Source organism: Crinia signifera, chromosome 2 (genome assembly GCF_055691185.1).
Source record: "Crinia signifera chromosome 2, ASM5569118v1, whole genome shotgun sequence".
NCBI classification, from domain to species: domain Eukaryota; kingdom Metazoa; phylum Chordata; class Amphibia; order Anura; family Myobatrachidae; genus Crinia; species Crinia signifera.
The window spans coordinates 86,712,846-86,739,513 of NC_139218.1; the positions used below are offsets into that span (position 1 = coordinate 86,712,846).

Below are 26,668 nucleotides of genomic sequence, written 5' to 3' on the forward strand. Positions count from 1 at the left end.
AACGGGTCCAACTGCTTTTAAAGTTTGGTCTGTTCTGACGAGATGCCGCTGAAATGCTGTTGGGAAAGACAGCATTGAATAGGCGCCCACCGCTATTTCCTCATCAGAAATAGCATTGGGAATTGAATATCCCCACTAACTGATGTGGTAGGTGTTTTGGTAACATTAGAAAAGCTGTATTTTATTGAACCTACATATGTTTATATGGTCTAATTAGTTGTTATCCAACAACTTTGAATAGATAGTACAAAAAAGGTGGTGTATATTAGGTAAGAGTTTGGGCTCCACAAATATCGGTCAACAAAATCAGAAAGACTGCATTCCACAATTTCATCCAAAATGCAGAAACAAAATTGATTCAATAATAAATTATAAAATGTCATCATTCCATAAGTGTCAAAAAGGATAACTTAAATGCAGTTATAAGATGCAGAATTTCAGTGTCCAGTGTACAGTATGCTTTTCTCAAGGGCTAATGGAATGATGACACTTTTGTATTCATCATTCAATTAAATATTGTTATGTGTTTTTTGAAAATAATTATGTACAAAAACTTTACCAACAAGTGGCAACCAATCACTATTTGGATTTTATCTGTGGAGGACAATTTATAAGCAAATGCCTAATCAATTGCATTGGTCTACTGCATTTATTGCCCTAAATGCAATGCCATCCTACCTTAAATGAGACCTACTGGGAATAAATAAGCCAATGCCAGATTTATTTTAACTATCTATTTAATGTAATGTTAAATTTCAAATTTCATTAACCACTTAACCAAACGACTTTGGAAAATTAATAAGCTGTGGGAAAAATGACGTGTTATCGCAAATTTCTACTGCAAAAATAGAATGTGGGTCCAGCTTGAAAGTAAGGTGACAAGTGTTCTGGGTATATCTAGCTAAAAAAAAAAACATTCAGGTACTGTATGCTTAGCCTGTTCAATTCATTTTTCTATTCACTCAGTTACTTATCCACGCAGCCTGCAAAATGTCAGCCCTCTGCTGTGCCCAGAAATACTGTATCAGGGCTGGCCTCAGAGTTGCTGAAATCCCAGAATAAGACTAAAACCTTCTCTTCACAAGCCAGACGTGTTAATAAATCCTGCAATATTGCTTCTCTTGCTTTGTTGGCTGACAAGTGGCAGTAATAATTTTCTGGCCTTTAGCCCAATACTAATAAATCATGTTCACATAGAGAACTGTACATACTAATTGGTGGTTCATGAATACCCAAAACGCCACACATGATTTCTGTAGGACACTGCAGACAGCATATCCACTAATTGTGCAGAAATAAATATACAGATGTAGAAAGACTATTATGGATAAGTGGTGCAACCAGTTTTTAGGTGTACTATCACCCTTACCAACAAAGAGGTACTGTGGAGTAGAAGGTCTGGCAATAGGAAATATTTTTCTATCTATTTTTTAAATGGGATTTTCTCCTTTGCTTTAAACAATAATAATAACAATAATTAAATTGCAGAAATTAACTATGAGAAAGAAATATTTTACTACAGGTTGAGTATCCTGTGTCCGATTATCCAATAACTGAAATATTCCAAAATGTTTTTTCAGAATATTTTGGTTTTTTGTTCCCCCCCCCCAACCCTTTTTGATTCCATGTCCCCAGGCGTCCACGGTTAGCTTCGGGATCCTCTTCTGCGGCATCTCCGGTCCCAGGGGTGCATTGCGCGAGTGTGCAAGAGCACTGTCACTGGTGCACCTGCAAACTCACGCAATGCACCCCTGGGACCGCTGAAGAAGATCCTGAAGGCCAACAGGGGATGGCGTGGATGCCGGGGGACACCGGGGAACCATCAGAGTCCCCCGTCCATGTTAAAATAAATATCCAAAGACAGAAAATTCCTTATATGAAATGCTCGTGGTCCTGAGCATTTCGGGTAAGGGATACTCAACTTGTAATACATTTAGAAATAGTGTTTTGAAAAGTGTATATGGAATATTAGTTTAACAATTGCAGTATAAATATTCATACAATGCCATTCCATTACTATTACATTTGTCAAAGGCTCTATTTTTTTGTGCAATAATATGATGAATAATTTTGTTCTGCCTTGACTACCAACAATATAATGGCTTGTGAAATTAATAAATGCATTTTGTGTTGCTTGATATAAAGTATTACTACAAAGTCTAGCAGTACATCATCAATATTATTATTATTATATTAGCAACATCCATATATTTGTCCTCTAGTCTAGTTTGTGTAAGTGGATACAGTAGTCATATTATGTACTGTAGATCTTCTGCTTTGGTTGAGAGCACAAAGCAAATTAAGTTCAAGTAACCTTAAAAAATGCTGTGCTAGTCGTGTGCACTTATAATCTAGAAATAAGGTTTTCTAACAGAAATGTTTTGCTTTTTCGACATATGAAGCCAAACAACAGAACATACTGTTTGTCTGTTTTCGGAAATATACAGTATTAAAAATATAACTTTTTTGTAAGTCTTATTTTATCTTATGTATCTAGGAAAGAAACTAGAAAAGTGGTATATAGGGGGTATATAGGGGGTAATTCAGCATGAATCGTTAATTAGAGAATTGCAATCTTTATTATTATTATTATTATAATTTTATTTATAAGGCGCCACAAGTGTTTCGCAGCGCCGTACAAAGGAAATCTACTTGATTATGAAATGACTATGTGTGTGCAGCATTCATATTGCGAATGTGTATACACATATTGCAATAAAATATCCATACGCATTCCAGTTGAATAGCATTCGCAGTTTTATTGACAGGAAGCCAGCATTTAGGGTCAGGAACATGCCATTTTCTAAGTGCGTGTTTGTGAAAACCCAGGATGCCCAGGTTTTCTTGGGTGGATCTCTGACATCAGTGATGAGCACTTCCAGCTTGGTTCTTTGGCAAATTAGTGGAAGCCTTGGACTGGCGCAGATGAGAAAAACTATTTGATGTTTCGTTTTTTTCAAATCGATCTGTGAATGCATCACTTACAGTATTGCGATGCATTAGCAAATCTGCAAGAAGCTTTTGTTCTTTCTAATCCGGAAGTTTTTGACAGCAGGCAACTGGTTTTTCTGCAATTATCAATCCATGCTGAATTAGGCACATAATTCCAAAAACTAATTTGTTTACGTAGTTTTGCTGAACTTGTGTTTGTATCTTCTATGAGTCAGCGAGGTGCAGTGAGGTCAATGGCTGGGAAGGCCTCATCTAGTATCTGTCCTAGATTCACACACACACATATATATAATTTAGTGGTGAATTTTAATTATAAAATGATTATAATAATACATACTGTAGATGATATGACTAATACAAAGATTACTGTGTGTGATAAATCCTCTTTGTATTATTGTAATCATTTTAATCATCAAAACATTGGTATATACTCAAGTATGACAGATAAGGCTCTGCCTCCCCGTCAACAATACCGCACAACACGCTATGAGTACAAAAAAACACACAAGCATTACTAGGCACAATATATTAAATATAGACTAGCAGGGTTCCTTTACATCCTTTGCTATCCGCGACCCCTGAGTGCATGATCACATGATTTCACAGAAAGGGTAATGGTTGCCAGCACTGAAAAGTGTAACATTGCTCATGAAGAACAAAACATGTGCCTGTACAGACTGCAAGTTGCCTATCAGGAATGTCAGCACCAATACTAAGTTTCAGGGTGCCACTTCCATCAGCCTGTGCTCCTTGCAGCAGCAGTGAATGCACACCTATAGTTATGGCCTTATATGCTAGGTGAAAGCATATTTCTTAATGGAACTTTAAAATATATCTTACTAACTCTCAATTGTTAAGATTGCCTTGAATATGCAATATACTGTAATTGAATATGTATACTGTACAATATTTTTTATAATGAAATTCCCAAGTATGTTATATCTATATCTAGACATTCAATTATAAGGAAAGTACAAATACATTTTTTTTTACAATTAATTAAATGGATTTGCATTCTAACATTTGCAGAAAAATCATAAAATGAATATTATTATAGAAAATAACTCACTACTCCTGATGTGTCCTTATGCATGCTAGCTCACAAGCTACTCACACAATGGAACCTGGTGTGAGAAAAAGCTTTGGCTGCTACATACATTAGGAGCACTTCCTACCAATGGCACATTTTACCTATGGGATTCATGACTATGCCTCTCCCCACCAGTAAAATCTGACGCAATTGTCAATGAAGCCAGATATAGTATGTGAGACTGCACTGGCTTCATTGTGACTGGCAGGGACTTACTATTGAAACCTGGCAGTCATACACATTTTATGTATTAACATAACATTAACTTTTCCATCAGTTCCTGCCCCAGTGGAGCTTACAATGTATATTCCCTACCAAATGTACATGCACACAGGCAATCTAGGGTTAATTTTGTTGGTAGCCAACTAACCTACCTGCATATTTTTGGATTGAGAGTACCCAGAGGAAACCCATGCAAGCATGGGGAAAATATATAAACTCCACACAGTTAGAGCCATGGTGGGAATCGAACCCATAACCAAAGTGCTGTGTGGCAAAAATACTAACCATTACACTGTCCATACTGCCAATTGGTGTTTCCTACCTCCAGAACTGACAGTCTGGTCTGCAATAATCAGAAATCTGGCTTTCTGTAGGAATCCACTCCCTGACTTTTTTGCAGCCTTGGGTGGTTCCTGTGGGCTACAGCTGATCTAGCTCACAGGCTTTTGCACAAGCACAGTACTGACACCGTTACTGTGCGTGTCCTGGATCATTCGTACTGTATGTCATTCACATTGTACAGGTGCTAGGTTCCGGTAGTGTGGTGGTGGCAAGGTGGCAGGGTCCTAGCCTGGCCAAGCAGCCCCCTTCCTACATCCATGTAGGAGCCACTGCTGCTTCTAATGCAAATACAGCCACACATAAATCTGCAAATCAAAATAACAAGTGTCATCTAGAAAAGTAGTTTTGTCGCTTCTATATGTTTTACGTATGTGAATAAGATGCACTTCTTGAGTGAGATCGATGCTCTATGCATTTGAGATGCCCAAGACCTGGCATGATAAGAGGGACATTTGGGTCTCACTGAAGCCATAGTGAAGGATCTATATACATGACAAGTCCACTTTTAATCAACTTTCAAATCATTCCTAAATTTGGAGTAAAATTACATGAGATATTCACTCCTTCAAAAAAAAAAAAAAAAATAGGTATGTATATAAAATAAAAAATAAAAATAAATCATAGATTACAATTTTTACAACTGCTAGAATGGGGCAATGTCCCATTTTTGATGTTATTGCCCTGCTGGCAATAACATCAAAGTACTATGTCATAGATGTTTAGGTCACAACTAAATAATATGAAAAAATATTCAGCAAATACTTTTAAAGATTCAGAGCTTTCAAACATTTAGAAATTAGTTATTTGTTCTATATTATAAGATGTTACAAATATATATATATATATATGTGTGTGTTTATTCCTCCTGACGACGGGGCGACAAGCCTCGAAACGTTGAGGTAATAAAAGCCACCTTTTAACAAGTCCTCCAGTGCCGTGTTTGGTTCCTTCACCTGATTGGATCCTCTACATATCTACCTTATTGAAGCAAGGGCACGTTGGCAGCTGATTACCTTGTGTGGAGTGCCGGTCCACGAAGTCTCTCTCTCTCTCTCTCTCTCTCTCTCTCTCTCTCTCTACATATATATATATATATATATATATATATATATATATATATATATATATGTAGATACGTAAAATACTGAAGAGTATGACTATAATATTACTGTATTTCAAGGATTAATTTATTAAAACGGTACTTGTTTCCTAGCACGGCGCCTGCAATTTTGATTGTATCCGTCGGGTCCTAAAAAATCGCGTCGATCGCATCGCATGCAACCAAATCGCATGCAATACGATCGACGCGATCGATGCGATTTTTACATCGGAACCAATGTAAAATGGTCCCTGAGACCCGATTTTACATTGGGCCATCGAACAACAACAATAGCTCCCGTACAGCAATGTATCGTTAGCCACAATATATAGAATCAACTCCACGCCGACGTGGATAGTGGGGGTATGAAAAGGTTGGAGGACGCATACCGCCACCCCTCGCGGGCTCGCTGCGATCACCACGCTTCGGGTTGGCGTTCATCGTGGGGTGGCATTATCAATGGGGGGGGGGGCATTTCACATGTGAAATACCCATAAGGGTGGGTATACAATGAAAAATCGGGTCCATTGGCCCATTTAACATCGCGTCCATCACATCGGTCGCATTGCATGCCTTAACTTAATAGCCCTGAAATTGCGACGCTCGCGTCCATCACATACCTTAACTTAAAGTATGCGATCACCTGCGACTGGCGCCGTGCTAGGAAACAAGTACCATTAAAACAAACAAGATCACATTTTAGACATAATTATATTTCTAGAAATTATGTAAAAATGTATATATTAAGCACACTATCTATATTTATGTACTACCAATGTAATGGATATGCTGGAATTCTATTGTATTTTGCAATTTACCCATGAGTACTTAAAAGTATTACGCTTACGATACATTGCTGTACGGGAGCTATTGTTGTTGTTTGATGGCTATTTGAAATGACCCTTTTCACATCATATGCAGATGGATCACAATTCAGTTGGGCAAATTGCATGGTTCAGCACTTGCACTCGGCACTAACCAAGCACATTTCATTGTACAACAATGGCTGTGCAGTGGCATATCAATAGGATGCCAAAATCTAGTTTATTCAATGCATTATCTACAAACATCATGTTGATGTGTCTATATATTTGTGTAATACACAATCAAATGTGAATGTGCATAAAGTAGAGAATATATTCAATAAAGTTATATAATATTTTATTGCTTGGATTATGAGAAATACTGACAAACTTCTGTTTGCTTTAGCTCTGTTTCCATAGTAATTAAACTAACTACTTTTTCTCATAGTTTGTTTCCATGGTTATATACAGTATATTTATATTGAAGGTAAGAAATGCCCTCGAACATTCATGTTCTTGACAGTGACTATATTATTCTTCACTAAATAACCCAGAATTGCGGAAAAGATCTGAGTCCTTGTACTGTAATTTTAATTATTTTATCAGATGATTCAATGCATGTGAAATAATGATTTGAAACTAAAAAAATATAATAACAACATATTTGATATGAATTTAAGTAATCTGTTATAATAGTTGCATGGGATTAGTTTTATTTCACAACTCTGTTTGCAATATATTAATCCCCATCTCTGAAGGCATTTATGTATTAGAATTTAGATTTTATGTTTCTTCCATTACAGAATTAAATCATACTTTGGCTAAAGATAATTTTGAGTGAATACAGTGCTTAGACTGCATCTAAAGAAAACAAAAAATCTCAATATCAAGTGTGTGATTTGTCATGCATCTAAAACAGAATTTGTGATACACTTCTCTATTTCATTCCAACATTGATGGGCACACTGGACAGGATGTGGAATTGGAATTAAACAGGGCATATGTTGCTCCCCTGCTGTGTTCACAGGGAAATATAATTTTTTGCAGAGTTGGGAATCAGCATTATTAATGAAGCATCAACTCTATATTAGTAGAATAGATATGGCTGCAAACAGCTGCAATTATGCTTATGTGCAAGTCTGCATAGCCTGCAATTACATAAGAAAATTCCCCAATACAAACCATTAAAATCTCTTCAGTCATAAGTGTAGATATCATTGCCCATACTTCCTTACCCTTAGTTTAAAAACATCCTCAGGACAAAACAATCAAGATACACTCCAATAATAGGTATACATTAAACTCTGCATCAGCTCCATTATTGAAATTTTATATATCATTTTTTGGATAATATATATTATACATGAGATTTTAGCAAATGTGGTTCCATGGTTGACTTGCTGCTTTCCCAAATTGAATGACAGGCACACACAATTATTCTTTAAAAAATATTTTATTTGTATTCAATATATAGGAATAAATACCAGGGATATATTGGGCAGCAAATAGAAAGAGCGCAGTAACACATAAGTTTTAGACTGATGAAAGCTTCTAACCTATATGGGATCCATCTACATTTGGTAAATGATAGCTAATTGTCACTATTTTGTATATTTATAGTCACTTTATTAACTTGGTAAGGGCCACAAGACTAGTGAGAAGCTGATGTGTTTTTTTTTTTTATTTAAAGGAACCCAATTCAGATTAAGAAAAATGATGAAACTAAATATGAATAAATGAATAAATATAAATAGTTGGGTATCCCATCAATTGTATTACCAAAGATTAGTGTTGTCTGTTTATTGTATGAAAACAGTTAAGACAGGCATATTAATAATTTAATTAACAATTGTTTATTTTTGGTATTTAAATATTGGATGCCATACAGTAACTAAGTAACTAAGGAAGACACACTCTGAGGTTATTTTCATTTAGTATCGCCTCTTTCCAACCCTGCTTCTGTTTAAGCCTGGCACCTTATTTTACCCATATGTCATCATAGCTCAGTTAAAGAGCTCCAGTTTTAAACAGTAACTATAATGGGTGCAGGTTATGTAATGAAAATTAGCTCAGCATTCAAGAGACTCCCCAAGCTACACATTATGCATCCAAGTCTAACTTCTCTGTGTGCCATGCAGAGGTGTAATACTGAAAGGGATGCTATGTTCAGTGTTACCACCTCCATAGCTTTTGCTGGTAAGGCCGTCTTTCAAGTGGTGTTTTTTTTAAATGAGATTTTGCAAACTCTGACATCCAGAGTTTTTATTATATCTGAGTATTCACCATCTTCCAGTATCTCTGGAAAAAAGTGGTGAAAGCAGAAGCTATATGGGCAGTACTGAAAACAGGCCCCTAAAGGTAATGGGGGTGGTTATGCTCTGAAAATTAGCCATGGAATACATATATTTAATATTGCTTTGACCAACACATTTATATAGCTGGACTGCAATAAGCTATGTACTGTATGTTAGCAGCAGATAACACTTGCCAAAACGGGCTCCTATTTTACCTTCAGCTATTTAAGTCTGTAATACAGTTACACATCATACAGTTTTATGTAGCCATTTTAAGATTTTGCTGAACAAAACATATTGGAAAAAATACTATATTCAAGTTAAATTTCAAACATTCATACAAAATCCTACTTTTAATGTGCTTTTTTCATCTTTGAAGTGTGTTTCAAGGTTGCATTAAAAATTACCCAATATCAATATTTTTCCAGCCAAGAGACCTCCTTTGCCAGATTTCTGCAGCTGGCCATACTTACTGCCAGCAATCAAGTCTGGCAAAATATAGTTTCAGGCCAAATTTATTTTGGGCTCTTCTTCAACTAATTTCCTCATTAATATATTATTACCTGTTGAATGAATGCAGTTGTGCATGTTAATATGCCTGAGGTTACCTATACAAAATGTCCAGCAAATGTTTCTGTGTGTACTATAAATACTGTAGTTCTTTTAGTTCCTCATGATATAACTAATATACCACATGCATATACTAAATCTGAAGTATGTGTTATGTATATTTAGTGAAAATTAGTTTATCAGAATGTTATATTAAAAATGGATTTAATCATTATTATATAGATCATTCAAATGAAAAATGCTAAGATTTTATAGTAGAATCAACACTTAACAATGCAAAACTTGGAAATCTTAGGTAAAGCAGTAACTCAAAAAGCTGAGAATGTTAACTATTTTCATCAGTTTGGAACTTGGTAAAACCAGCTTAGATCAAGAAATTTGAATGTTTAGTGAAATCGATCTAAATCCATTATTTTGCTTGATCGCTGTCGTGTGTATTATCTGGCTTCTAAACTGTTGACTTTTAGTGATCATGCTCAACGTTCATGGTAACCATTAAGAGTTAAAGCTTCAACTGTGGAGTTTCAAACTTTTGTAAAAGCTTAAACATGAAACATTTGTGCTCAAGGTCAAAGTAAATATTCAAAATTGTAATTTTCTGTTCGCATTGAGCAACATTTAAAAATACTATACAATGTACCCATTTACTGTAAGTGCAAATGTGTTCCAATCAGCTCCAAAAAGGTCATACTTGTCACCTTTTTCTAAGCCTGAATAGGCTAATATTAAGATGGAATGATTTTTACAGTAGACCAGGCTGTAAAATGTCAGATGTGGTTGAAAAGGTTTTTAAAGATGTCAGAACAGATGATAAATTAAAATGATTTAAGAGAAGATGACATAATTAAAAAATATATATTTACACTGTAAACAATAAATCGTTTTTAACTAAACTTATTATTATATTCTTAAATTTTAGTTATGTTAAATTCAATCAGGCAAAACTGATGAAAATTTGGGAATTTTTAAAATATGTCACTTAATATACTGTACCCATAAAACTGCTCAAGATGGCTCATGATAAAACAGCAACTACTGATTCGAAAACAGACTGGAGTGGCTTTATACATTTAATATTTTATTCACTAAAATAAATCTATGAAAGTATGATACTATTGAGATTTCAGATTATCACCATCTGACAGCCCGGAATTGATAATCGCTTTATACTAAGGACTGTTTTAAGTATGTGAATTGTGATTCCTTATACAGTAATTAGACAATGGAGTGTATTTGTGTCTTTTTTAGAAGAACTTGCTTACACGATTGCTCATGTTATTAGTTTAGAAACCATATTACCAACTTACTAACTGCATTATCGGTGATGTAGAGCAGGATGAGGGATCAATAAGATCTAAACTGCCTCCTAATGCTACAGTTATGGTATTGTGTGATTTTAACATTTGAGATATTAAATAAACACAGTTTAAATAATATATATAATGTAATTGTCGTTTGGCTTTGGAATTTGAAAATAAAATATACATTTTAAGGTCTCAATTTTTTATAGTATTATTGATCATAGTCTTTTACAATTTTTTTTAAATAGCTCTTTAATAGGACAATTTTCTGTTATAAACATATGCTTAAAATAGAATTCTTACTGATCTACAGTATCTGTAAAGCACAATCCATACGAAGGAGTTTAAAAGAAAATATCAAATTTCAACTATCCCTAAAACTTTATTCTAAAGGTGCCCATACACTAGCACGATTTGGGCAGATTTCACCCTATCCCGATGGATTGGGTCGAGAAATCATCTCAAATTGGATGTGTTTGATGTTCTCATTGGGTCTGATACGCAGTCCCATGTGCATCAGACCTGAGTCAGAGGTCAGACCTGCTGCCCATATGATCTCTGAATTGGCCCCCTCCTGAGGATGGGGAATGGGATCATATGCGATACATCGCATGTGAAAGGACTGCGTGTGATGTATCATATGTAATTCTGGGGGGTGGCTCAATGGGGTCAGATTGCCCATACATTGCTGCGATACATCACAGTAGTGTATGGGCTTATTTAGGGTAATAAGGTTCTAATCAATATGTACTGTATATTATACATGCCAATGAAATGGAATTACAAAACACAACATTTGCAACATACACCTACGGTAAACACCAAGCCAATGATATCCCAAAAAAATACTGTGTTGTCAGCTGCATACAACTTACTGTATTATTTAATGTCTAGATCTAGTAGGGCAAAGAATTTCTAAGTGCATGTCACTGGTGTACTTACACTTCTATAATGTCCCCCTGCTTTCTTCCTATTATAATGCATTTAGAGATGTTGCTAGAGCTATCCCAGATTTACATTTTAAGCAGCATTTCATTTGTATCTTGCATGTTTTGGTAAAGATTTATTTTTAAAAGCTAAATTTTTGAGCATGGCACTGCCATCTGGTGGATGAAAACAAAGAGTATAAATAAAATAAGGTTCAGAAAAGTACTATTTGGAAACATGATTATACATTTCTGTAATTGATTTAGTCAACAAAACCTTAGTATACTTCTACTATACTGGTACTGTCACACATAATAGTCCAGGTGCCAGTGGCCTGTAGTTACACTTCTGTGTAACTATCTGGCATCTCCCTCCTGGAACTTCTCATGGGTGGACCATCTGTGCTGCCATCTTGTATGTTATATCAATAACCATATCACAATCCAGATCCCAGCAACTTCAGTCAGGCCTACTACGTTTTGCCAGTACAACATCTTTACCTAGAGATCCATAGTTTTTTTCCAGTTACCAGCTTCATTATTTGGCTACAGCGTTCCGCATCAGCATCCACCCCTGCCAATTCCGTCGGAAATAAAACTCAGTTTAGACTAACTTTTATTTGCTAATGGGGACATTTTTTTGATGGTTGGTGACCATTGAATGGTTTTCACTTGTGCGACTGCATGCGAGGGGATGTGTAAGCATGGTTTGGGGACAGACATTCGGTTGGGCAGTGGGCGGACACTATATACACAGCCTAGCGAACACGTCTAAATCAGGCCCTTAGTTCTTTCAAACTAACTGTCCACCTTCACATTCAGACCGAAAACTTTTTTCTCTTTCTAGTCATCTTAAATCATAGACCTACCTACATACATCACTCTAGTTCAGTTCTGTTTCCTTATTTGATCAAATGTGTTTATATTACACTCTCAGAGACCCAAACAACTAATCACCAAGTAGATTTAATTATTGTACAATGGTTAGTTTCATATTGCAACGTATTAATAATTAGCAGCTGCCTGGGTTATCTTGAATGTATCTCATTTATTACATTTACTTTTTATTTTCTATAGAATATTTCCTTATAACGATGAAGCAGGGTCAAATGCATCCTTACATCACTTGTGGCGGTCCATCTCTTAATCTATCGGCTCAGAAATGTTTTACTAACAATGGCAAAGCACTTAACTCTACAATAAACATTCAATTCATCCAACTTGAAATCCCTAATCACAGCAATATTTGTTATGTAAAATTCCCTGTAGTGGTTATTATGTGGTATTACAATATACTATAGTATAGTTAATCATTTGTTTTTATCATATAAAATGTGTTTAAACGTGTAACTATTGAGTATTAAACATACTGATAAGCCATTATAAAAAACAGTTGTTTGAAAGATTAAGTCAAATCAGTTGCACGTGCTGCCACATTGCGTGCACATGCAACTGAACTAAGGGCCTAATTCTGCATCACTCAGAACAGGGATAATTTGGCCCCATTTCCATGTTTGGTGGCCTGCGCAAGCAAGTATTTGCGCATGTGTAGACCCCGGCAACAAATAACTTTGGCGAGTTACACACTTGCCGGGCCATTGTTGCGGGAAGGGAGGGCCAGGGGCAGAAAGCGGCAGTGATGGTGCTGGACCTTGGGAAAGCCTAACATTTTATGGTCGTCCCTATGAAAAGGCTATTCCCATGGGTGTGCTGATGCTATTCTGAATATTCATTCAGGGAGATATATGTGTCTTGCAGTGCACCAGAATACCCCATTGCAATCCATTTTCTCAGTGGTAAGTTGTAAAAAGAGGCATTGGTTAACCGATACATCAACCATTTGTTGCTTGTCTTTCATAAAGGGCATTCATTCTATGTAAATCTGTTTGTGCTATTGTTTGTTGTAGAACTAAAGCAAGAAAGAAATTGACAACAGATAATCAAAAACTTTTAATACTGTAACCAGCTTTGTGGTGACATCCTGTAATGGAGTCCACAGAAAGTATATGAGAAGTGACTGCTAATAGCTCCATGGGAATTTATTGAGAGAATGGCAAATCCCAAATGTTTCTGGCAATTAAAAAATGTTGTGACCTTTTTTTCCTGGAATCCTTATTGATGTTTTTAGTGGCTCTTGGGATATAATAAACAATATTGCTACATTATATGAAAAGGCTTTATTTAAACTGCCTGTAGCGTAGATGCAGGTCACAGTGATAGAGCTTACGTGCCATTAAAGAAAGGACACAGAGTCAAATAAAAGCAAATAACAATATATGAAGAAAATATACACAAAAACATAATTCAATTATAGTCCGAGTAGTTTTTTGCAGTAATTAGCTGTGTAAGAACAACAAAGGTACAAAAGATTTAGACTGCATTCTGTTGAAAATATGCAATCAATATGAACTGTAAGTATTTAGGTTTAAGAAATAGCAGAACATTGGTTGCTATGGTGATATTTATTTCTTTAGGGAAATATGAGTTCACATAAACCAGTATTATTTCTTGATTAGCTGCCTAATGAGGAAGGTTTACTGTGAGCATTGATGATATGTCTATAAAAATATTGCAAAAGCTAACTGTTTCTTGGTATTAGTGATTTTTTTTTAAACACTGGAAATAATATAACCACAGGTAATGGTATGTGCGTATAGATTGAATCTATAGTATGAGTTATATACCTCTTGTTAGCTTAAATTGTAAAAAAAATGCAATCTAGCAGTGATTATAGCTGAATTGTTGGAAAACACATCTACAGTATGGGCGCGGGGGTTAAACAGCGAGGACCGCTTGTTTTTAGTGATCCCTGTCATTTAACCCCCGAGCCGGCCACATTGAATACACCCCTTTATGTTGTATAGCTACAAACTGCTTCGATAGTACAGTATGTAATAGCAAATTGTTCTTAAAAAGTTATAAAAACAGAGTTTTGGGTTTTCTAAATTCTTATAATGTACATCCCAGTTAGCTACTGGCTTTTATCCTTGTGTTATTCAATCTTTGACATGATTAGAAAATGTATATTGGATACTTATACATCACACATATATTCTGCATTACATAACACTGAAAATACTCAGAACTCCACTCATACTTGTTCTATTGTTTAGTTTTTAAGGTGTCTCATTCATAAAGCTAAAACAGTTGGTGGTTCAAAATCAGTGCAATTTTGTAGCAACCAGATTTTTATGGAATGCCGTACTGTCTAAAATAAGTCTTGGTGGTAAATTTGTTTAACTCTTTATTTTGGCTATTAGTTGTCAAGGCCATCTGCATATATATACACTAGGATTGTCAGGAATTTAAAAGCTACATTTGTGTCATTGAAGGTACAGTTTTTCTTAAGAAAGTTGTACAATGTTAAAGCTTTTTCATAAGAGCAAAAAGTCTATCTTTTTACATTTAATTGCAGGCTTTATGCTGAATATCTCACATGTACAAAGATAATGAAGGCCGATTGTGAAGACAAGAAATGGACTTTTGATAGTAAAAATGAATTATGTGAAACATGAGTTCAATGAGTTTATACTTGTATAGTGATAATTGTAAAAAAAAGTCTTATGAAGGTACTGTATATTCAGATAAATCTTTAAATTTACCATTATAAACCTTTGCTCAAATAAGAATTTTTATAAAATAAGAGATGTGTGTTGACCCCATGTTTTGTTTTTTATTTAGGTTCTAATTCATCATTGTGTTTTGGTTTTGAATTTAGTTGGAATTCATCATCGTGTTTTGGTTTTGCCAAACTACTCATGTTTTGGTTTTGTATCTGTATTTCATAAAAATTGAACAACTAAAATCATTCTATTTGTACCTGTTTTTGTTTGCACAGTATTATTAACCTTAATTACATTAATCTGCAGCATTTTCTACTCAACTTTGACCACCTCACAGTTCACAACATTGTTCACCAATATTATCCATAGATAGACTAGTTAAGATAAGCAACAGAGCAGTGGCACAAATATATATCCGTTTAAAAGACGTCATATCTATGAAACATTGTAACAAAGCAGTGGCAAACAAGAGGGCAATTTAATAAACTACTGTATATACCCCATAGAAACCAAGAACATTTTAATTTAATCAAGAACTAGTTCAGAGGCTCAAGGGCAGTACAGAGAAATGGGACGTAGAGAATGTATGCACTGAAAGAAAGGTAAAAGATTGATTACGGTAATTGTTTTAAATAATTGTTCAAGCAAATTTAAGATGATTAATGCTGTTTAATTATTTTAAATGATTTTTATTATTAAACTTTAAGAAAGGGATAGGCTGATGTGGAGTTTGCAGCTCTGCCTCAACTATTCATTGTCTTGGCTTCTCTCTCAACCCTTGTCAGGTATCCTTGACTATTAACATTATAATAATTCATTTTCATGATTGATTGAGAAAACATACGATTATTAATTGCGCTATTACAATAAATAATTTATTGATTCTGAAATTATAGGCTGAATAATCCCACATACCTTATTCATAGTCATACTGTAGCTTGCCCCACTCCATAACCCACTGAGGTATTTTGTGAAATAGCACCCAAGCTATGAGGGATGGACATTTATTGATCCAAAACACAGGAGATTCCATGCCAGGAGTATGAAAGTTTGCCTTATTGCCTTATTAGCAAACAGGTGACTGCCACCCGGCTGAAGGCCCCCCACCATGCAAATCCCCTCACTAGCATCTGAGCAGATGTGTACACCAACACGTTCACCCCGCGTGTGGCTACATTGGCGAAAAATTATTTGATGGACACTTACCATCAAATGATTTTTCTGCCTTTCATAATGAAACGTAAGCCTGGATTGACTTTTCATTTACACTCTGTCCTCCAAATTCAGGCGGGCGCTGACATCATGTGACATCAGTCACCCACCCCAAGCAGACATGCCATGGCCATGTCTCCAGGGGAACGTCCAGCATTTTTATGGGATGCCCATAAAATGCTGGATTTTCCATTGCTATCACCCCCTGCCCTCCCTTCCCAGTAAAAATGACCTGGCGCGTGTGATACTCACCGAAGGGAACATCAGGGATGAATTCACCCCTCTGAAATGAACCCTTAAAATATTATAATACTATGTACAGCAATACAAAAATAAATGTGACTTTCTGAACTACAGTCCGTACCCATACAGGATAACTCTGTTAATAAATGGTGTTGCATACTGTGAAGTCATTATACTGTGAAGTCATTATACTGAATACTAAACCATACAGGACTTCTGATGCAAATGAACTTGAGAAAATTCTGGAACATACAGTACTTCTATTTGGTAGGTTTAAATAACATCATTTTCTTAGCAACATCTATAATCATGGAACCAAATAGTGCAGTCCACAGTTTGTCCCCTAATTAAAGATGTTGCTAATTAAGTTAATTGTTTACAAATACCTCCAATGACAGCACTACTGTACTTTACTGATAGACCTTTCTTAATGCTAGTGAGACCTTTGCCAAAGACAAAATGAAGATAAATTAAACAGGTTTCATAGAATTTTCCAAAAAAACTTGTAGACTGCTTTACGGTATCTTAGTGAAAATAAAAGTGAATGTATAATGTAATTCTGAGTATTCAGTACAATGACAGCAATATAATAAAATCTCTGATGCTTTTAGTTTAAATGTTTAAAATGCATTAAGTTTGTTTTATGTAGTAATGGCAGATCCAAATTAACATTACTTATAATGGCTATCTTTATTGTATGTAAGCAATTTTCCTATACTTTTTGCTTTACTGCAGTTTACTTACTGCACTAAGTGCTCTGTTACAGTAATGTTCAGTTGTAATAGATGCCGGATTTGACTTCAAGCCTGCCATGTGTAATCATTCAATACATGACTATTTCTGGAAAGTACAATATGAGGCCTACAGAGCAAAACACTCTTCTATGACTTAATAACCAAGTGTCAACTAGGTGTCAAGTAAGTGTTCATTCCAAGCACTTAAAAGAAAAAGAAAAAAAAAGCCAAATTTTTATAGCATTGGCAGAGACAAGATTGCAAGTCAAAAGTCAGTACAACAGAGATGTTTACTCCGGAGAGAGCCAGGGTAAACAAGTGGTCTTAACACCTTTCCTGAAAAACCCTGATCAATAGTATTTACTGTTTTCACAATCAAAATGTATCTTTGATAGACTAAAAAACTGAAGGGAAGTATCATTTAAGAGTACCGGGCATACCTGTCACCTGGAATAATATTTTCTTGATTCAGCCGAACACTGAAATGTGTGCTGTAAGTAATTTCTCTTGCAGGTCTCAATTTTAAGTTTAACTTTTTCATCCATCTCAGGTTTTTTTTTTAAAAACCTTTCTGTTAAGCTAGTGACCATCTTGTGCCATAGAAAAAAGGCAAAGATGTAATGGTTATTATAAAAGCATACAAAGAAAAGTGTAAAATAATGAATGGAAAGAAGAAAGTTATTATAAATATTTATTTTTGCTAAAAATTGTTTTTGTACACATAGAAAAAGTCACTAGGGGTATTTATATATGATCTTTCACTTATATACCTAAACGTGCATACCTCTGTCGCCTTGGAAATGCCCTAATACCAAAAAAATGCCAAATTGCTCTGTTGTCCTCTGCAACAATCGCAGTGTATGAAAAAAAAAGAAAAACAGCAGGCTGCGAGAATATTTAGACAACTTCCTTATTAGACCAAATTACATTGACTTCTTTTTAGTGTTATTCAATTGTTTAATAGCTCATGAAAGTATAAGGACATTTGCTCTTTACTTTCAATGTCATGTAATTGGTCTGCAAAGCAAGTGGTGATTTATAAGCACTTTTAAAGGCAAAACAAAGCTGTTTTTCCCATTTATAAACTGCTTATTTAAATCCCATTGAAAATCAACACTTTTCAATGTTAGAAACTACTGCTTTAGGCCTAAAGAAGTAATAATGCTTCCTTTGAGATTGTGTTGACATTTATGAAATAAGCAGTCCAGTTTTGCTGAAAAACAAGCACACCCTGGCTCGGGTCATTATGGGGTTCTGAATAGAACTTAGTCCAAGCTTAGGGCTGGTTTTCCAAAATGGAAACCAAAACATGGGGCTCTACGTACATCTCTAGATTCATCATGGAATCACTTTTATTAAAATGAGTACTATATTCACTATATTTTATTTATAATTTTTAAACATTACAAAGTATTTTTTAAGTGGCTTAGTAAATAGGTAGATCACTGTGTTTAAGAACCCATATTTCTTGTTCAAGGGATCTTTTCTTAAACAACCAGACATTGAATGGTATTCTGTGACACCGGTACCTCGAACATATGTAGAACCGACTACAATGCATACAATAGAGATCCAGCAAGGGACTATGAACAAGTTAAAATATGTGACTCCTAGTCACCATTTATTAAGCTTCCCATCCAATGGGAAACTATGCTTTACCTTTTTATTACACTTAATATACTGTAGATATAATCAACTGTGCATTATCTATAAGTCTACCTACCTAACATTTACCACTTTGAACTTTGTATTACATTAAGTATACTGTATATATAATCATATACAAAATATATGGCTAAACCAATTGTTTCTTCAATTGATGCTTTCTATTGATTTTCAAAACATCACCTGCCACTACTTGGGATTCTAAGCAATAACAGATCTGTTATTACTGGGACACTACACAGTGACATTTTTCTGTAGCACAAAATTAATTCCCAAAAGGAGTTAGTTCAAAGCCTAAAGAGCAAAGATGACTTGTTTGAAACACATCACACTGTTGCACTGTTGTATGCTAGAAATAAAGTTTATTCCAAACATCTTGAAAAACAACAGCAACCAACTTCAATTCACAAATGCAGATACATACAGACCGATTGAATGACAGATATGTAGATGAACAGACAGATGGATTGATGGACAGACAAGCATATGATAGAATACCTTTGCTTAAACATGTTGTTAGATTTTAGGTTTGTACAGTTCCTTATTAACACCCCAGAAATAGACAAAACTAAATATGATGCAGAGAACATGATCATTCTCGCTGTATTGATGCATTACATCCAGAATAAATGACTTACAGTATCTTTGCTTTACTTACATTTGCATCATGAAATGTGCTGGTGTCTCCTTACTAGTTTCAACATTAATGAAAATAAAATTAGTTTTAGGCATCACAGACGCCCACCTATGATATGCATCATACTAGTCCCAATTAAATGTACTGTAGATAGAGCAAGAGATGTGGTTTGCTGCTGACTTCTAGAATGAAAATGACTTTCAAAGTGAGGTTCTGGGTCTCTATTTAGTAACCTGTAGCTATAGAAGTCAGAGACACTGCTGTGAGTTGCAATGAGAGCCAGGTGCTGTCAACTAGTGTTAGAAAAGTAGGGGGTAAATTTACTAAGCTTGGTGTTCTATTGAAGATGGAATATTGCTAACAGGAACCAATCAGAATCTTTCTATAATCTTTGAGAAGCTGCTACATAAATAACACTGATTGGTTGCCATGAGCAATATCCCATCTTTAATAGAACTCCCATCGTAGTAAATTTACACCTTGGTGTCTACTCTGAAATGCCAACAGGTGTGCTCACAGTAATAACATTATTGTAACATTCTGAGGGAATTTAATTTTTATATTTGTATATTTATTTTAGGCCAACAAATGAGTTTTACAGTGTTTATGTTTGGACAGATAGGAGCTGCAAGTGATCCTCTAACGTGTTTAGCTCCCAGTGGAGCTTTTTTAAAAAAAAAAAAAATGCATAGCCTTCCCCAATCTACAGCAAACGGGAGACACCGCCCCCTCAATATGACCTACTCAGTTAAAGTGCAATTTTTTTGCCATAAAAAAAAAAAGCTCCACTAGGAGCGAAACACATTAGAGGATCACTTGCATCCCCTATCTGATGCCCTTTGATGTCCATCAACACATTATTTACATCGTCTCGGCATCCTTATATGTGCTGGTGAGCACAGTGACATCAGGCATCTTCTGGATGGTTGTGCCCTTGAAGCAAAGTCCCTATACGAACACCAGGTGAAGGAGACCAGCTACTGCGGGTGAGAGACACAGTGCAACATTGCATATGATACTGCTTGTCTCCCTTGTAACTATTGGCACACCGACTTTGTGTCATCACCAGCGTACACAGATACGATGTCTTGCCTGTCTTGCGGTGTATTAAATTCGCATTGCCTGCCCCAAACAACAGCAAACGGGAGATACCGCCCCTCAATATGACCTATTTAGTTAAAGTGCCATTTTTTTTTTGCCTAGGCCAGGCATGGCCACATTATGGCCCTCCAGCTGTTGTAATACTACAAGTCCCATCATGCCTTGTCACAGTTTTGCTATTAGGGAATGCTCAAACTATAGCTCAAACTAATGCTTAAACTATATAATACTTGTATTTGTCAAATTGCTGGAATTTCCCACAGTTTGTATTCAGTTTTCGCCAATGCAGTTTTGACGCCCCCCAAAAAAGTGAAACTGCATCAGTGAAAAACGACTTAAAAACAGGAGAAAACTGCAATTGATACAATTGATGCAATTGCCCTTTTTAAATAACTAAAAAAAATGGACACATTGAATAATCCTTTAGAGTTGTTTGTGTTGTTAAAGCTACTGAATAAAATAACTGAATAAAAACTAAGTGTTTAAAAAAATGTATTATACTTAAAAGTAGGTTAGTTCTAATTCTCTAATTGTGTTTTATAAGCTTCATGATCATTTTAGACAAATTATTCAGATCCAATTGTAGTTGCTTTTGAGAGCAGTTAGGGTATTTCAGTTGCATTATGATAAAATATGGATTTAAAATCAGGGTCCATTTCTTTATCATTTCAGTTTTATGTATAACCATAACATTTGTGTGTTATGAAATAAAATAATCGCATGGCAGGTCAGCAAGCATCATAATAGCCCTGGAGACAAATGCCTTCATGATTCTTAAGCTGGTCTTTTCTCTTCCAGCATTTAAGTAATTGCAAATGAACACCATACATTGCCAATTTAGTGGGTTATGTGGCTTATTCCATTTATATTTATATATTTTTAGATATAATAATACATTTTTTTAAAATAATTTTATATCTATTTTGTGTTTGAGACGCATTGTGGTTGTTATGCTAGAATACGACAACAAATAGTAGAATCCATGAATTAATCTTCCTTGCATTACTTGGTGGCATGTCTGTACTGACCTACCAGTGTATGAGAGATTAATAGAGCAAAGGAAAAAGCTTAGGATGTAGTTACATTTGCATGTTGCTGCAGGCATATAAAAATATAAAAGGTCCCCTGTGGTTGAGCAGTCAGCTATTTACTGAGATTTCTTTTTTCTGTGATGCTTAATACAAATTTAATTTTCCTTTGCTGCTTTTTTTTCCATTTTATTTTGTGTTGTGTTTTTAATGCAGCAGTTACATTTTTGAGAACCAGAGAACAAGATTTGATCACACAATACAATCCAACAGACCAGCTGTAAGCTGTCGAATCCTTAAAAGTCAATATGGATGGATTCATCTTATTCAGAACGATTAAAACTGATTGGAGGTCAAGCACAATTATTAGTTTAATTTGGCTGTAGTAAAAAAAATTAAGGCTGTTACAATTATTCAAACATGTTTCTGCACTTGAAAGAGGAGTTTATGGTAATGCAACTTTAAAATGCTGATTAGTTCATCAATCTAAAGGATATCACCCCCTCGCCCCAAATAAATAAATAATATCCTGATAACGTTAGGTTATTTCTGGCCTTATAAATTCATGCTGAACTCCATACAGGCTTATTACATTATATATAACATTACACAACCACTTTCAATAATGAAAGTAGATTCTGTACTTAAACAGGATACTGCAGGTAACTAACATAGTGTGACCTATGGATATGAGCATGATATCACTGTTACTTTCTATTAAAGTTTTAGCCAATATAACATGGAACACTTTACTGCACTTTACTTATCAAGGCCCAAAAGGTGGGGGCATAGCCAAATGTCTTATTATGTAGGGGTGCGTTGACACCATACCGTGAATGCTAGTGCCCTCTTTACACGCTGCCTCACACACTGAGGCTATCAGTGTTATTATGCTGGCTTCATTTTCACACATTGTACACCCCGCTCTGCACCACCAAAATATGAAGGTGAATATCGATGATCAGTGATCCGATGAGGAATACGGAAAATATTGCATGTTAATAATCCACGACTTAACAATTCCGCTCATTATTTTGTTTTGGTTGTAAAGTGCAAATTGACGATACACAATTTCCCCAATCTCCAAACCAGGCACTTTCTGAATATGGAATACAGATGGAGCGCATCTCGTTCAGCGCTGGGGATCGCCAGAATGTCTCCGCCAGCGATCGCCTGCAGAGAGGCGCTCCATCTGACTGGGATACGCAAGTATCTCACATGCACGTGGCTCCCAGTTTTTTGTTGGCGGAGAGCTTCGTCAGAAGTGGATGCGCATGCATCCCCTTACGGTGGCTGGTGGGGGCTTGCGGTTTGCGATCTGACCGCCAGACCCCTGCTAGATGAGGCAGGCTCCATCTGTAGTTCCAGTTCCTGACAGATTTATAGGCACTTCAAGACAATAATTAAATTATTTTCCATATACAAATATTCCTTATCCAAAATGCTCGGGACCAGAAGAATTTTGGATAATGAATTATTCTGTATTTCAGAATATTTTGATATTTCAATGAGGTATTTTGAGGTATCTGGAATATGCTGTATATGTTGTATGTACACATCAAATACATTTGATACACACAAATATATTTTATTTGTGCTTGAAACAAGGTTTCAAGACATGAAAGTGTGTATCCTGTCTCATGCACTGAATTTGAATGCCAAGCAATCATTTTCTTGCACATTTTTAGTGCAAGTAACATATAATGTCCCCAGTAGTGCCAGTTACAGATGTTTACATTAGTGCTTTTTACCAAAAAAAAGTGTAGAGTGATAAAGTACCAACCAATCAGTTGTTATGTTACAGGCTGTGTTTGTAAAATGACAGAGCTGGTTGGTTGGTAGTTTATCACTATCCTCTGATCTGGTCAGTCATTAGAAAGTATACATAATAAGCCTAACCTTACCAATTAAGTAATGTGTCATTATTTAGAATCTTTTTGATTAAATGCAAGCCTAAACTTGAGTATAAATCTTATTTTCTGACTTTTCTGTTGATATATGGTGGAGAAATAAATCCTTTACTCCCAAACTCACAAATGTGAAGTTCGATCAAACTATTATTAAGTGCAAGTAAAGCCAATATTTGACATTAATGTATATCCAAGGTAATGTATTATTGAGATGAATACTATACACTGTATACATGAAGGATTTATACATTATTTTTCAACATTGCTCTTCTGTTTTTTTTTTTTTCACATGCTCTGCCTCATGTAGTAATCTATGTGCATCACAAGTGTCTCTGACTCATGATAACTTAACTACTCACTTTTTATGTTCTCCCACCCACTGCTGAAGACAAAATGATGAATGTCACAATGAAGTTTTATGTATAAACAAAGTAAAATGCTCTTGAGATTATTATGCACACAAAATGCAGGGAGGTACAAAGCAATCTACTTGACTATTTCAAATGTATTAAAGTCAAAGCCATTTTCTTATTATAAATATGCAGTACTTTTACCACTTTTTTATGCGTCATTAAGTGCATACACATGGTGAGATTTTAGCTATGTATGACATTGAATATGCAATGTCCCTTGAACTTCCATAGACAAGAACCATACAATCTTGACAATATTTGCTGCAGATATTGACATGGGCGCATTGTGGGTGGCGGGGCACCATGGGTATGTGCCCTTCCCCCTGTCATTTCTGACACATTTTTTTACATCTCACTGCCACCAGCCGCTGCAGGGAAGAGAGCTTTGACAGCAGGGCAGAGAGCTGTGAGCTGCCCAGCTGTATTCTGAGTCAGAGGCTGAGCACTGCACTGCAGCAGCCTAGGTCCCCGCTATTTTAAATCCCACGCTGCTGGTTCCGTGAGCCAATCGGAGCTCACTCATGGTGCAGCAGCCAATCAGGAGTGGCTCGCGGACCCTGCAGGCAGCCGCGGCAGCGTGTGATTTAAAATAGCTGGAACCTAGGCTGCTGCAGTGCAGTGCTCAGCCTCTGAATACAGTTGGGCAGCTAAGCGCTCTCTGCCCAGCTGTCGAAGCTTTCTTCCCAGTGACAGCCGGTGGTAGCCGGTGGCAGCAAGATTTAAAAAAGCTGAGTCTGGGACCTAGGCTGCTTCTGTGCAGTGCTCAGCCTCTGAATACAGCTGGGCAGCTCACCGCTCTCTGCCCAGTTGTGAATGCTTTTTTCCTGGCAGCAGGTGGCAGCTCAATATGCGGCCCAGCTGACAAAAACAAAAATGTAATACATGGCAACGAGCATGGAACCCCACATGGCAATGAGAATTTAATCCCACATGGCAATGAGCATTTAACCCATCATGGCAACAAGCATGTAATACATGGCAATGAGCATGGAGCCACACATGGCAATGAGCATGGAACTTCACATGGCAACGAGCATGTAATCCCACATGGCAACAAGTATGGATCCCCTAGCAATGAGCATGGAACCCCTGACAACAGGCATGGCAGCACTTTTGTAGCATAATTTGTAATAGGCATTATGGTGTTTGGCATAATACATTATGTATTATGCCAAACACCATTATGGTGTGTGGCTTATTGTGTAATGGGAATTATGGTGTAAATTTTTGGCATACCTCTGGCACGCAATGTCCCTTTCTATGAAGCATTTCGTGAATTTTAGCTTAATCCGTGTAGCATTATGTGAACTTTGGCTCAATCCAATTGGCATCATGTGTACGGGGCAAGTATAATGGGTCTACTATTTTGTTGCATAATGTGTAGAAGTGGTATATGGTGTGGTACACTACACCCAAGGCCACACCACCTTTTACGGAGCATGTGCCTTCGGGACAAATACAATTTTCACTATTGACTCCAAGGTGGGCCTGTGTACTTTAATGCCAAGACCTATTTTTAATCCCATTACCACCCTTTCTCTGCTCTCCGTCTCTCTCTCTGCTCTCTGAGCATGTACACTGGAACCACAAACACTCCACCTCCCCCTATCTTGGTGCCCCCAAGAAAAACATATCTGATTTTGACTAAGTAGTAAGGATTTCTACTATATTGTCTTATCTGCACAGTCCATTTGAGCCCTATCTAGTGAGGACGTGCATCGGGAACAAATCAGCATCGAATACAGCTGTACATGTGCAATTCAGACTAACTTTCTATTCGTTTTGAACAATATAGACCAAATTGAATAGAAAGTGACCCTGAATCACACCATGTGTACACAGCAAAGTCTGAACTGGCAAATGTAGATCTTGGCAACAAAACATACTGTAATGCTATTGTGGCCTATGTAAAAAGCCTTGGCAAAATATTAAGTGTATGGAAAATAAAGAGCAGCCCCCAGACTGTCATTTTTCAGACCCAGTCTGTATAATGACAGTTCAGAGTTGATTGACTGTTACTTTATCTCCATCCACTTTATCTTTTTCCAAGTCATAGTTCATATGCCCTATAGTGTTCATTTATTTTCTTTTAACATTGCTTTATTTATTTTTTTAAATATACAATATCAGAAAGCATTAACTTTTACTTATGAGCGCTCCTCAGTTAGTGAACTCAGCAGCGCTGCCCGGCTCCAAACAGTGGCATCCTGAGAATTTTCCGGGCTTGCTAGACTGGGCACTAAGGCACAGCCCAGAAAATTCTCGGGATTGACACTGATAGGGTTAATATATAACGAGCTAATACAAATATTAATAAAATGTTGAAAGGGTGAGTTGAATTAAATTGGTCTGATTACCATGGTTTAATATGTATAGCCAAAAGCAATGTGAATGTAATTACGGCCATTTTGCATTGAAATGGTCCCAACTTATACAGTTTTCTAGTCATTAACAGACAGCATATATAGATTTTTCATTTGTATGACTCCTACATTTTTAGGTTCATTCCTTAAATAAACCTACTGTTCATTTATGGAAGATATGTTGATACATACTGTTGCTT

At 36.0% G+C, this 26,668-nt stretch overlaps 1 protein-coding gene across 1 annotated transcript in view; it reads left to right on the forward strand.

The window, feature by feature from the left end:
* The window catches only part of IL1RAPL1 (interleukin 1 receptor accessory protein like 1), a 1,364,460-nt gene that overhangs the window by 243,284 nt on the left and 1,094,508 nt on the right, over positions 1-26,668 (forward strand). The gene's annotated exons all lie outside the window — the stretch shown is intronic.